The 11,921-nt window shown below is 44.3% G+C and overlaps 1 protein-coding gene across 2 annotated transcripts in view; it reads right to left on the bottom strand.

Moving 5' to 3' along the window:
• LOC113433806 (neuropeptide Y receptor type 2-like) overlaps window positions 1-2,736 on the bottom strand; it is a 62,098-nt gene extending 59,362 nt beyond the window's left edge. For both annotated transcript variants that reach the window (XM_087924292.1, XM_087924290.1), the window contains exon 1: window positions 2,533-2,736. The gene's annotated coding sequence lies outside the window, so the exon portion shown is untranslated. The remainder of the gene's footprint in view (window positions 1-2,532) is intronic.
• Between the last annotated feature and the right edge of the window lie 9,185 nt (window positions 2,737-11,921).

Here is an 11,921-nt window from a genome sequence, read left to right on the forward strand (position 1 = left end):
AGCTGATTAATGAGGTGTTTAAAAAAATAAAAATAAAACTTGGACCTGGCTGAAGTTAAAAAACTGCTGCCCTTTCCATGCCCTTTGGCATGTGAAGAGCCCTTGTACAGACACTTCTCTGAACATATAATCTTCCTGCTGAACTTCATCTAATGGTGATTTTTTTTTTTCATTTGCAAGGTCATGTGTTTTCTCAGCTCTCCGCTCACTTTTTTTTTGTTGCAGGGTTATTTTCTTTTCTTTTTAATCAGGAAAGGAGTTGAAGAGGAAGAATTGTAATACTTACACAGTGGCTTTTTTACTCATAATTCCATACTAAGAGCCAGGGAGTTTGAAAAGATCCCCTCGTGATGCCGTTTCTTTCCAAATATCGTCATTTACTCTTTTGAATGTAGATTGGTTTACTTGAAAGGTATGCACAAAAGGGAAAAGAGTATATCTATTTAAAATTATTTCTGAATAGAAAGAAAAGAATGAAGACCACCAATGGACAAATTATACTGTACATTACATTCCCTCTTTGTGATTTGATCTGACCTTTATTACTTTTCATGCTGCTGAAAATTAGGTTATAAATACTTCAGGGAAATAATCACTTGTTCTCTTATTCTGTTATGTGTCATTGACACCAACACTGGTATTTCTGAAGAGAGATATGCCCCACCCCCAACTACAGAACACATTTAACAAAAACTGCCTGGCCTCAAAATCTTTATTTTGGTTTAGCCTTAAAAGGAAGCCCAGAACTAGTACAGAAGATAAAATTTGCTACAGTCCCTTGATATTTAGTTGTTGGTTGAGATTCAAAATAAGCACAGAGCTCATGGCATATTTCACAGCCAGTTATTCCTTGAGATAGTCGCACGTCTGGATTGCAACTAACAAGCCAATTATAATTACGAAAAATGTGCTTTAAGAAAATATCTCCGCTGAGCGTTCCCCTGAATAGAGAAAAATGCAAGGAAGCTCCTATTAGCCTGTAGGTCAGTGAGATATAAGGACAGAACACAAATGACTGAATTATGTAAAGTTGTCCCAAACTGCAATTGGACAGGTATTGCTCAGTAGGGGTTTAGTTTTGTAAACATGTTTAAATGAAACATAAATTGTAATGACAAAGCCACGTTCTAACAAATGAGAACCCCCCAATCCAATTGTTTGTCCATATTTTAAAAGAAGTGTTTCTGAATCTGACAGAGATTTTAAATCCTGTCAGTACTTTTATCCCCAGCTGCTAGACAGGCCCATTATAGTGAACTCATGTGAAGTTTTTAAAATGCCAGGCCAAAGTAAAAACACACAAGCCTATTTAAAGGTTTTTCAAAATGATTTTGGTGACACCTGTTATTTATTTACAAATACATATGCTACTCCTTAAATCTGTCTGAAATGCCCTGCTTTTCTATAAGAACAGTAAAAATATAGCCAAGATACTATAGTGAAGTTCAACAATCCAAGATTCGGCTCTATTTCCCTGCATTTGGTTAAACTTTCTATCTCACTTCTTACCACCCCCACCTCCAAAAATGTTTTTTTTCCCTCCTATTCAGAACATTCCCAAATGCTCCTGAGTATATAGTTCCCATGGTAACATATTACTCGTCATTTATCCCTAAAACAGACTGCAACTGTCACTAACCCACATGAGTAGCTGCTGCCCTTATTTTTTAAAGCAACCATCATATAGTTTTTTTTTCCATAATTTCATCTGACTAATTTCTATAATATAGAGGTCCTGTCATTTTCTTAATGGTAGCTGTGATCATCTCTTCTCAGCTTCTGCAATTATCATTTAGAGCTTTATGTTAACCCTGAGTAACTACCCAGGTCTGCAGTCTGTGGTCCCAAAATTGTGCAGGTGTGTATGTACTGCCTCTCTGAAAAATAAGAGTCTGAACAAATTGCTCAAAGCTAATAATGCTGTATTAGAGGAAAATGAACTCTCCTGGCTTTATTTGCTATTTACAAATATCTTACATACAGTGATGGCTTGATCATCAGTTCAGATCACTCAAAGGCTTACTGTGCTCAATGTGATAATTTTATAGTGGTTTATTGAAGTGATATTTTTCAAACGGTTTTGACAAGTGTTTTGTTTGTCACAGAATTAACAGAGGCAAGCCCAAAAGGCACATTAATGGGTTATCCATTAGTTGTTTTGCAGGAAGAAAAGCATATCATGATATTTTAAAAAAAATTACTTAGATGACCTGTTTTAAGAGAAGGCATCCTGCGTATATGGCTCTGTATTTCAACAACAAAACAAAATACAGACTAAGAACAGAGGATCTGCTTTAATTTTTTTATATGACATGTCAAATAAGAGATTTCCTAATTGAACTGAATTCAATCTTAGCAAAGATTCGGTCTGAAAGAAGGGCAGATCAGTTAAAAATAGGACAAATATTCCAATTTAGCCTACTCAGGAGTTAAACAAGACAATTCATAGGTGCTAGGTTTATTATGGAGGCAACTAGAGGAAGGTGAAGCAAATCATGTTTAATGTGCAAAACATATACAGTACTGCCTTACCCTAAGAAGCAATGATGTTTTTTTCTTCTTCAGGGGCACTCTGGAAGGACATCCTATTGCCTCCAAGCCCTCTACCACTTCCTGAATGAAATTAGTAGCTGTTGCAGTGTCTTTAGTAAACATGTCATGTGGCATTTGACCACAGTCTGTAGCCTGTTCCAGGACAAATAGAAAAACTGCCTCATCAATTTCAGTGAGGCTTAAATTAAGTATGACAGGATAAGTAAGCGACTCATTTAAAGGCTGCAATTCTGCATAAACTTCCTTTGGTATAAGCCTCATAAATCATAAGAAGGACTCTGTTCTGGGAACCGTGCCTAACACAGGATATACCTGGATATGACCAGCACAAGCATTCAAAGAAAATAAACATTTACTCTTTGAATCTGTTCCCTAATTTGAATAAGATTGACAGTTTCAAATGGCCATCCAAAACTGCAACATTTGCTCAGAACTCTTCTACCTGAGAAGGAAAGAGAGAAAATTCCACCTGAGAAATAGCAATTCTACTGACTGAGTGCAAACACAAAAACTAATATATGCAAAACACACACAAGCACAACATTTTTTGAAGTCAAACATGTACATGGGCTTTGAGAATGGGAAAAGGAAACAATTCCCCGTCTAACACTCTGGCATGGGTTTGCAGTTGTTAGAAGAACTCATTTTGAAAACAGTATATTTTTAAAGTTTGTTGCTCACTTAAAAAAGCAAATTATGGATCTTTCTAGAAAAGGTAGTTGTCATTAAACCAGTTCTCTTTTAAAAGGAGAAAATACTTTTTAAAGATTACTTTTTGTCAAGGCAATTCACTTATAACAGAGGAACTAATTCATTTTTTAAAAAAGGAAGTTATCCAAATTGTGTTTTAATCAACATCTTAGATAATTTGGAGTTCACATAATTAACTATTGCTTATGTGCCACATAGTGGCAACTACATATACTGACCATCTTCAGGATGATCTGTTCCCAAACTGGCCCTTTAGGTTCTCAAACAGTGCACCCATCACTGAGTTCATACACCTTGCTGCCAATCCCTAATCCATATCACCACCATGGGGATGGATTGTTCTCTCCATGATTGCATGTTACGAATCGGGTTTGCATGTGAATATACACATTTATATAAAGTATAGAATTTGACTTTTTTTAAAGAGCAACAATAGCTTTTTACATGAAAATATTCCATTGTCCTCACTACTGGTTCTAACACGCCACCCATGCTTCCTTACAAATAATTTTGCCACCATAAATTTGGTTGTCAAAATCATTGTCTCCATCATGGTTTTGCAGCATCTGTAGTATCTTTGTCACTGAATTATGTGTTCTTCATTGGTGGGTAGGAACATGCAACAATTCTCTCCCTGTCTCTCCCCAATACCCAATACTATTCTGTTCTTCAACATCACCTCTTACCAGAAAATAAATGTAGAAATCAGGCTGCTGTAAAAAGGAAGCATGGGATTGCTACATTCTGGTATCATTTCACTTTACACCATTTCAGTTCTTTGCACATCTGTCATTGATCCTCATTCTCATTTTGATTCTCTATTTTATTTTTAATCTGTAGGATGGATGGATGGATGGATGGATGGATGGATCATGGTCATAAACCAATATGTAATATTTTTATGGTAGAAGTGTCACACATCTGCTTTAAAAACAAAATGGATTAATCTTACTTCAGAAAGCCAAAAAAAAAAAATTAAAAGGAGACTTTGGACATTTTGAAATGCTTCTTTTTCCCCTCTGATTTTTCTCTGGGATATGCTATAATAGTCAAGAGTATTCTGCAGAGCGTGAAAAATAAGTCAAAATGGTATATACAATTGTACAATCACAACTCCGTCTGCTTTTTACATGCATTGCATGCTCAGCACCCATAAAAAGGTTTAACTTGAGTCATCATTTTTTATCATACCTTGTGCTCACTCCTGGTTGCTTTTTTGTGTTGAGATAGTGCTTAGCAGGTAGGATGCACAGCAAGAGAGTGAGAAATAGATTGGGAGCATTAATGGTCTTCTGTATGTAACTGAATATCCTAATATTATTTTTCAAAGAGGGAAATGATGGGGAATCCTAACAGAGTCAAATACCTGAAGATAATTTGTGTCAATGGATGCCATAAAGTGAACAGAAGAAGAAAAAAAGCATGACCAGTATGACAGCAATATCCAAAAGCAAGTCCCCTGACCTACTCCCTCCCCCAAGTCAAAGAGACAGTATTAATTTTAAACACCTTACTACAATGGCTTCCTCTCACTTAATCTTTGCAGCAGCAATGTGAAGTGATAACAGAGAACCTGTGAACCCTCTCTGTATCCCCACGTGAAAAAGAGCAAAGTTGCGGGTCTTGCCTCTGGGTTACGAAACCTAGATGACCAACAAAAGTTATAGGGCTGTGATGGTGAACCTACGGCACACATGCCAGAAAGGGCACACAGAGCCATTTCTTCCGGCACAGGAGCCGTCGCCCTGAACAGATCCACTGCCAGCTGATTGTTGGGTATCTGGTGCACATGCACAGGAGGGTGGGGCGCACACAGGGTAGCACACACGCATGCACAGAGGTGTGCGGTGCGGGGGTCATGTGCACATTGCATTATGGGTACAGGCATGCGTGCGCACGCATACGCACTCACTTTCAGCATGCGAGGAGAAGGTTAGCCATCACCGTTATATGGTATTTCTGTGTCTTTTGGCTTCCATCTAGTGGTCAAGTGGAGTTTTGCAGCTTATTTATGGTATCTACAGAATGGTCCTCGACATGTGACCACAATTGAGACCAACATTTCTGTTACTAAGCAAGACAGTTAAGCGAATTTTCCCCCCTTTTATGATCTGTCTTGGTGCAATTGTTAAGTGAATCATTGCAGCTGTTAAGCTAGCAACAAGTTGCCAAATTAATGTGGCTACCCCACTGACATTGCTTGTCAGGCAGTCGCACAAGGTGATCACATGACCCCAGGGCATTGCAACCATCATAAATATGAGATAGTTGCCAAGCCTCTGAATTTTATCACATGACCATAAGGATGCTGCAATGGTCATAAATATGAAAAAATGGTCACATATCACTTTTTTTCAGTGCCATTGTAACTTTGAATGGTCACTAAACAAACGGGTGTAAGTTGAAGAGTAGCATTTGGCTTTTTCTGCAGTTTACATTCTCAGGGCCTCCTCTGAGTAGTATGCTCTTACAATCATGCTTGAGATGTTGCTGGGAGGGCAAATCCTACTCCCCCTCCTCCCAATTAAAAAAGCATATTTCAAACTTCTGCAAGTTAATCATATTTGCAACACTGCCACCTCAGGGAGGGAGAATGTAAGGCTTGCACTGTACCAAATAGACTTTCATTTCATCAATTTCTTCTCCCCAATTTTGAGACATTTGGCCTCCAAATTAATTCTTGGGTATGTTCCCTTTACATCAGTGGTTCTCAACCTGTGGGTTGCCATCCCTTTGGGGGTTGAGCAACCCTTTCAAAGGGGTCGCCTAAGACCATCAGAAAACACATATTTTCGATTGTCTTAAGAACTGAGCCATAATTTTATGGTTGAGGGTCACCGCAACATGAGGAACTGTATTAAAGGGTCGCAGCATTCAGAAGGTTGAGAACCACTGCTTTACATGATAAAGGCATTTCAGTTCATATTTCTGACTATTGTGGGCTGCCATGTAGGAACCACAACATGTAATTTTGTACTGCTGAAAAGTACAATTCCAAATCACCTTCTAGTGTACATCAGACATTCGGAATCCTTCTGTGTGAATGGAATCTAAACATTCTGCAGGACAATAATCAATAAAAACAAGGGGAGGAAGAGGCGGGGTATGTGAGTGAGTTTACTACAGGCCAGGCAGAGGTGGTATTCAGCAGGTTCTGACCAGTTCTGGAGAACCAGTAGTGGAAATTTTGAGTAGTTTGGAGAACCGGCAAATACCACCTCTGACTGGAGATTTTGCAGTATCCTTCCCCTGCCGTGCCCACCAAGCCACGCCCACAGAACCGGTAGTAAAATTTTTTGAATCCCATCACTGAGCTCAGGCCATATTTTTCTTCTTTCTGTCATATATGTAATGATATGTGGGAATGACTTTGAGAGAAAGGATGAAGAGCCACAGAATAGACAATGGTCAGATAAGAGGCAGCTGAGCTCACAGAAGGAATTTAGGCATGATAAACATCTCAGAAGGAACCCTCCCTAGTCTCTTTGGCTGTAAAGGCGAAGGGGAAGAGCTGTCCTTTCAGATGTGTACAATTCTGTTGGTGTAACCTTATTATAGAGGTAGTACTCCTTGGCGTGCTTCTTGTCTGGATTACCTCACAAGGCTGACAATATTTGCAATCATATCCACTGGCTATTAGGAGCAGAGTTACCCAGCTATCAGCACACACACACACACAAAAAAAACCTAGGTTCCAGGCCAATGAAAACCAATACATTCTCCATCAACAACCAGCATATGATAGGGACCCCTGACTAGCTATGCCCAGGGTTCACACTTCATATCAAGACTTTCCCAGAATGACTTTCAGTATTAGCAGCTATGAAATATTGTATGTTAAGATTTCACATGCGCATTAATAGCAATCATTGACCAAGTTAACTACTCTTGGAATCATGATCAACTCAATATGTAGCTCTAACAACGGTATATAACCCATGCTTGGAATCATTAGGAAAACAGAACAAAAAAATAAAATTACCAAAGAAAAAAATAATGCTTTCATATAAATCTACAATGAAGCATAATTTGGGATATTCTGCACAGTTTTGACAATTATCTCTGTAAAATAATATTTAAAAAGTGAGGAAAATGCATAAAGAAGAGTAGATGAAGTGATCCTGGAACAAAAGCAATTTCCTTATGAGGAAAGGCTACAAACACCTAAGAGTTGTTTTTTAAACAACTTATAGCAAGTAAAACAGGCAATGCTATGCTTGCCATATCCAGTTTCCAGCCCTGGTTACTAAGCTGACCACATCAATTTCAATTTCAACACCATATTCTGTTTGAAAGGCTGATTGAAAGCAATCACTATCAGTAATCTTGAGCTAAAGTGAATCTGCGGTGTCTGATTCCCAAGTCCTAAATTCTATAACCCCAGGATATCCTAAATGGGGGCTTGTTCATTTGTACCTCATAACAATTTTATAAGATAGGTTAGGGTGAGAGAGACTAGCCTCTCTTGGATGTAAGTTTTGAATTTTTAAAATGTGTAATAAATTAGAAATTAGAAAGCAAGCACTTCTGCGCTCCTACAACCATTTTCAGAAGTGAAAGAAGAGGAAAGTGTATGAGTTGAGGCTTGCCTATATTAATTAGCATAACGCAGTTTAATGGGGTTTATATTTCCCACTTCTATAGTACATTGAAAAACAATAATTTTGAAATTAATGAAACAGTACATCCCAATCTGACAATTTAGTGGAATAGGTGTTCTGTATAGAAATCTACATACTCGAAATCCGGCAACCCGGATTGGCTAAAACGCACTGCCACCGGATTGGCTGAGTGCGCGGCACTGATTGGTCGCTCGGGATCGCCCGCGATTGGCTGAGCCGATCGCGGGCGATTCAAAACGACCCGATTGGCCGCAGCACTCAGCAGAAGGTCTTTTTAAGCCGCGCTTTTTCCCCACTTCCCGGTCTTGTGTTTTACCCGAATAAAGAGCTGAACCAAGTCACTGCCTCGCGTCCTTTGTGCGTATGAGATATACGACACTGGCGACGAAGGTGGGATCCTAGCAAATCCCACACCGCACGTGGCCCACGGAACCGCAACCGGCAACATGGCCAGCGGCAACGTGCCACCCGCTCCTTTCAACGCCGCTACTGAAGAATGGGAATCTTACATCGACCGATTCCTCATGTTCTTGGAGAGCAACAATCTCAAGGACGCGAACGGACAGAGAAAACGGGCCGTTTTTCTCACGCACTGCGGCCCCGCGGTTTTCAAAATGGCAAAAGCCCTTGCCAAGCCGCTCGATGTGAAGGTCATGGACTGGGACGACCTCGAACCCCTGCTGAGGAGCCACTACGCACCCGCTGTGCCCACCCTCATTCGTCGGCACGAATTCTACCGCCGCGACCAGAAGCAAGGTGAGAGCGTCAGCAAGTATGTGGCAGAGCTCAGGGACCTCGGAGGGCTATGCGGGTTTACCGATCTAGACGAAGCCCTGAGGGACCGCGTCGTCCTCGGCCTCCGGGATTCCGTCCTGCAAAGCCGGATCATGGCAAAAGGCGACATCTCCCTCGCGGATGCCCTCGCAGACGCCACGGCAGCAGAAGCGACCCGGAGATCCGCAGCCCAACTGAAGCAACCCAGCACCGCAGAACGGACCACCGCAGCCGCGACCGACGACAACTACCGAACAGCCACCTCCACGCACCACGGCGACCTCGAGTCCTCCTCAGGCTCGGAAGACGACGAGGAAGATGTCCATCGCATGCAGACGGGGCGCGACCGGCGCGACCCACGGAACCGAAGATCAAAGTTCCAGTGTGCCGGCTGCGGGGGTGAGCATCCAAGGTCAGAATGCCGTTTTTTAGACGCGATCTGCCGCCATTGCGACAAACGGGGACACATCGCAAAGGTCTGCCACCTAAAGAGGAACCACAGCCCCCGCCACCGAGACACAACCCCCCGAAGACGCGACACCACCAGGCGCAACAACACTCCACCAAGAAACCGCGATCGGGACAGCGAGAGCCGCTGGAGCCGGGAAGCGAGGAACCGCCGTTTACACGGAAGCCGCCAGCGTGAGGAAACCCACCAAACGGTCATCGTCGGCCATTCCTCCAACTGGGACAGCCGGAAGGTCCACGTGGAGGTCGAGATCGAGGACCGCCCCTGCAAAATGGAAGTCGACTCCGGGTCGTACCTGTCCATGGTCGCATGGCGGGAAATTAAGCGACTAGTACCTTCCATGAAGCGGCACGAGCTGGAGAGCCAAACACTCGTCCTCAAAGATTACCAGGGGAATCGCATCCCCGTGGTGGGGACCGGGCACTTCAAGGTCACTTTTAAAGGGCGCACCGAAATACTTCCGCTAACAGTCGCCGAACGAGACCGCCCCAGCCTATTGGGACTACAATGGTTTGCGCCGCTGGGACTAGAAGTGACCGGCACCAACCACATCGCCGAAGCAGACTGGGAGGAACAGCTCGTGCGCGACTTCCAGGAGGTCTTCGACGGGAACCTAGGCAAGTACCGGGGCCCCCCAATATCGTTCAGCCTAGACCCCACCATTGCACCCATCCGCCTCAAACCCAGGCGAGTACCTTTCGCCCTCCGACCCAAAATCGATGAGCAATTAAACAAGCTCATCGAACAGGGAGTCCTCGAGGCCACAGATCATGCCCGATGGGAGACCCCCATAGTCACCCCGATAAAGCCAGACGGGTCGGTGAGAATCTGTGGGGACTACAAGGCCACCCTAAACCGCGCGCTACAACAAAGCGCCTACCCCGTCCCAGTAGTACAACACCTCTTGCACTCACTGGGAGGAGGCAGGGTCTTCGCCAAACTCGACCTGGCACAAGCCTATCAGCAACTGCCGGTAGACGAGGAAACCGCCGAAGCGCAGACAATAGTCACACACCGGGGGGCCTTCCGCTGCAAGAGGCTGCAATTGAGTCAGCGTAGCCCCGGGGGTATTTCAAAGCCTGATGGAAAGACTCCTCCGGGGCATAAAAGGGGTGGTGCCGTACTTTGACGATGTATTGATAGCCGGGCTGATCGGAAACAATTAGAGGGCCGCCACGGGAAGTACTGAGGAGATTCCAAAACGCGGGCTCAAGGTTAAGAGAGAGAAGTGCCAACTGCACACAACAAGGGTCGAGTTCCTGGGGTATTTACTAGATCAGCATGGAATCCACCCCACCGAGGGCAAAATAAAAGCCATTAAAGAAGCCCAAGCCCAAACAAAACGGAATTACAAGCGTTCCTGGGGTTAATAAATTTCTACAATGTTTTCCTGCCCCAAAAGGCGACTCGCGCGGAGCTACATTGCATAGGCTGCTCGACAAGGCAGCCACCTGGACGTGGGGAGACGAGAAGAGGACGCCTTCAACAGAACCAAGGACCTTCTCACATCAGACGCTGTCCTCATCCAGTACAGCGAGACACTCCCCATCACGGTAACGTGCGACGCATCCCCTTTCGGAGTAGGAGCCATCCTCAGCCACACCCTCGCAGACGGAAAAGAAGCGCCCATCGCTTTTTTCTCGAGGACCCTCTCAAAACCCGAAAGAAACTACAGCCAATTGGATAAGGAGGCTTTAGCCATCGTCGCGGCCGTAAAGAAATTCCACGAATACCTTTACGGCAGGACCTTCACCATAATCACGGACCATAAACCACTGCTGGGAATACTGGCAGGAGACCGGGCCACACCAATCATCCTCTCCCCAAGGATGACAAGGTGGTCCGAATTCCTTGCCGCCTACAATTACCGGCTAATCCACCGCCCCGGCAAAACAATTCAGCACGCAGACGCCCTCAGCCGCACACCGTTGCCAACCCTGGACGACGACCCAGCACCAACCACGTCTACCCTGAGCATCGAGACCTTACCCAACCTACCCCTGACCGCGTCAGACATTGCCCTAGCAACCAATAAAGACAGACGTCTGGCGCAGGTCCTGAGATGGGTGGGGAAAGGCTGGCCAGAAAAAGAGGAAGACAGCGAGTTCAAAGCTTACCGGAGCCGACAAACAGAACTGTCAACACAAAAAGGTTGTTTATTGTGGGGGGACAGGGTCGTAATCCCGGAAAAATTACAAAAAAAAGTCCTAAGCATGCTACACGAAGGGCACCCCGGCATCGTTAGGACAAAAGCCCTGGCCAGAAGCCACGTCTGGTGGCCAGGGATGGACAAAGAGATCGAAGCCTGGGTAGCCTCCTGCAAGCAGTGCCAGGAATCAAGACCAAACCCCCGCCGCCCGAGCCGAGAGTGGGAAACCCCCAGGGGTCCATGGTCCCGAATCCACGAGATTTCAGGGACCAACCAAAGGACACACCTTCCTGATAACCGTAGACGCTTACTCAAACTGGCTGGAGGTAAGCAACATGAAGACGACCACCACAGACTCCGTCATCAGAGAACTCAGCAAACTCTTCGCAACCCACGGCCTCCCAGATGTCATCGTATCGGACAACGGCCCCCAGTTCACCGCACTACCGCTCGAGAAATTCCTAGCAGAACGAGGAATCCGACACGCATAACAGCGCCGCACACCCGGCGGCGAACGGTAGGGCGGAGAAAATGGTCCAATTCACAAAAAGACCATCCAAAAGATCGAAACCGGCGACATACAGGACAAGATAAATCGAATGCTCCTAATTCAACACATAACCCCGAGTACCACAACAAACAA

Source organism: Pseudonaja textilis, chromosome 2 (assembly GCF_049901715.1).
Source record: "Pseudonaja textilis isolate UNSWEBS1 chromosome 2, rPseTex1.2, whole genome shotgun sequence".
Taxonomy (NCBI): domain Eukaryota; kingdom Metazoa; phylum Chordata; class Lepidosauria; order Squamata; family Elapidae; genus Pseudonaja; species Pseudonaja textilis.